Source organism: Malurus melanocephalus, unplaced genomic scaffold (genome assembly GCF_030028575.1).
Source record: "Malurus melanocephalus ecotype Western Australia unplaced genomic scaffold, MMel_1.1 scaffold_969, whole genome shotgun sequence".
Lineage (NCBI taxonomy): Eukaryota > Metazoa > Chordata > Aves > Passeriformes > Maluridae > Malurus > Malurus melanocephalus.
In genome coordinates, this window is record NW_026624201.1 from 59296 (window position 1) to 62091 (window position 2796).

At 53.6% G+C, this 2796-nt stretch overlaps 1 protein-coding gene across 1 annotated transcript in view; it reads right to left on the reverse strand.

Annotated features, from left to right (window-relative positions):
* LOC130585813 (protein shisa-6-like) overlaps positions 1-2796 on the reverse strand; it is a gene marked incomplete at its 5' end in the record, with an annotated part of 58900 nt that overhangs the window by 5653 nt on the left and 50451 nt on the right. The gene's annotated exons all lie outside the window — the stretch shown is intronic.

Genomic DNA, 2796 nt, shown 5'->3' on the forward strand with positions numbered 1-2796 from the left:
TCTGGGTTCTGTTTTATGTGGCTGGATTTGGGCATTGCCCCAGCGCTGGCACAGCAGGGTGGGGCTGCTCCCTGTGYTGGACAGGACTGGCAGCGCTGCAGGGAACGGGTCTGCACTGGGGATGAAGAGATGGGGAGTTCAGCTGGGGAAAAGGAGCTTCAGGGTCACCTCAAAACCCTTTCCAGGGCCTAAAAGAGCTCCAAGTGATCAGGAGAGGAACTGGGGACAAGGACCTGGAGTGACAGGACACAGGGAATGGATCCAGACTAAAAGAGGGGAAATTTAGGTTGCATATATGGAAGGAATTGTTCCCTGGGAGGGTGGGCAGGCCCTGGCACAGGGTGCCCAGAGMAGCTGTGGCTGCCCCTGGATCCCTGGCAGTGCCCAAGGCCAGGCTGGACATTGGGGCTGGGAGTGACCTGGGACAGTGGGAGGTGTCTCTGCCATGGCAGAGATGGCACTGGATGGTTTTTAAAGTCTCTTTCCACCCCACTCCATTGTGGGATCGTGTTATTCCATAATCAAGCTGGAACAATCATTTCCCTCTCTGGTTTAGGTTAGCAGGGTTTAGGCATCGCCAGCAGAGAAGGACAARGGGAAATTTCCCTTCTCTCCCCCCTCTCCTGTTTGCCAGGCACTGCCTGGGCACCGGGCACACAACAAAGAGAAATCCTTCGGGGCACGGCGGGGGACCATCGCAGACAACGGCATCCTATAAACACACATATGGGAACAGCCCGGCCACAAAGCACGATTCCAGCCCCGGCTCGGCCCTAACAGAGTTATTAGAGCTGAACTAAAATGCTGCTCTCCAGCTCTTGGAAATGCTSTGACTGAGCACAGATTACATCACCCGAGAAGGGCACACAGGGACCGGCGTGGACGGACTGGGTGATGTGGGGATCTGACCTGAACCTCATCACAAACCRCCTTGGGGGGAATCCCTGCAGCCAGGGAGGGGCCCTGGAATCCAGCAYCTCGGCACAGATGGCACTGTCAGACAGATCTCGGCAGGAAAAGGAAAAATCCTATCATTTCGAGGGGTTGGGTGGGGGATCCACTGCCTCCCTGCTTCTGGTGCTGCTCATTCCTGCTGGAGTGGTTCTTTTGGGATTGTTTCCCATGTAACAGAGCAGGAGGGATCCTTTTGGGGCTGTTTCCCATATAACAGAGCAGGAGTGATCCTTTTAGGGCTGTTTCCCATATAACAGAGCAGGAGTAATCCTTTTAGGGCTGTTTGGCACAGAAACCAGCCCGAACCCAAGGGCAGGAGGTACCCAAAGGGCTAGGAGGTGCTTGCAGAGTGCTCTGCACCACCCCCTGCCCTGATCCACCCCAATTAAGGGATCCTGGAATGTGAGGGAGGCTCAGTTCCAATCCCAAAGTGATGAATTCCTGYCCCCAGAGGTGCCCAGGGCAGGCAGCAGCAGCACCCATCCCAGTTTGGGGAAGAACCTCAGGAATTTGTGGGTGTCAGACGTGCAGGGTTCAAGGAAGTGTCTGCAGCCGTGTCAGGCACTGGGGGCTTTTCTTGGGGTGCAGTTTAGCAGAGATTGCAGAGATAAGGGACATCCTAAGACATCAAACATCCCAATATTTCTTCTCCAGACAACCCAAAGAGCAGCAGCCAGCTGGCACCTCTGCCCTGTGGCAGAAAGCAGCACATTGAGGGCTCCAGCACCACATTTTCCTGTTTAACACCATCCTTCTAGCACTGCTGCCAGTCCAGGACAGGAAAATGGGCACAGAAAAGCACCTGGAAACAGTTCACTGGTACTGGGGGWGAGCTGTATGAAATCCAAATCAACGCAGGGAATGTCAGATTGTCCGTGTCCTACAGATATTCTGTAGCTGAAATCCCACTGAGGGGGCTCACAACAGCCAAGCTCTCATCCCAGGAATCCYTGAATCGCAGGAATATAAAGGTTGGAATATCTGAGATCGCCAAATCCARCCACCGACCGTGTTCACCATGGCCTCAAGTGCCACATCTGCATTTTTGGAACCCCCTGGGCAGCCCATTCCAGARCTTTGTGACCCTTTCCATGAAGAAATTGTCCCTATTATCCAATCCCAACCTCCCTTGGCACAACTTGATGCCTTTTCCTCTTGGTCCCCTGGCTGCCCCCTCCTCTSAGGGGGCTGTGGAGAGCAGTAAAGTGACATCCCATAATGTCAYCCTCTTTCAAAATGTCCCTTTTCCTCCTGCCAAGCCCCTGTAGCATCCCTCCCTGTTTCATCCAGCTCTTTCTCCATCCCACGGGACCACAAACCCTGCTGGCATCACCCCGTGGGGCTGCCCAGAGCCTGGTCCGTCCCATTCTGGGATTTCTCTGTGTCCAGAGACCACAGGAACAGCTCAGACCAGGATCCCTGCCCTGCCATGAGGGAATTTGGGTTTGAAACAGAACGGGAGGATCCTTCTAGCTGGAAAATKGAGAGATCCTGACTTTTCTTTCTGATTTTTTCCAGTGTGACTTTTGCATTATCAGCCTTCAGGGGGCATTTGCATCASTCCTTCCACCCTTCCTGGCAGCCAGGTCAGGTAAAAGCTCCTTTCCCACAACCAGATCTTGGGACTTCCAAGTTAAATCATTGTCCARGAGCTGGGCTTTGTGGAAAATGACACATCCTGGAAGAATTCCCGAAACCAGGATGGGGAACAGATCCCTGGCACAGGGTCTGGAGCAGCCCAAAAGAGAAATGTGCCCCTTTCCTGCCCAGCAGAGCTGATGCCTAAAACAAGGCTCACCTGAAACAGAGGCCAGACAAAGTGAAGAGAATAAAAGCAGACAA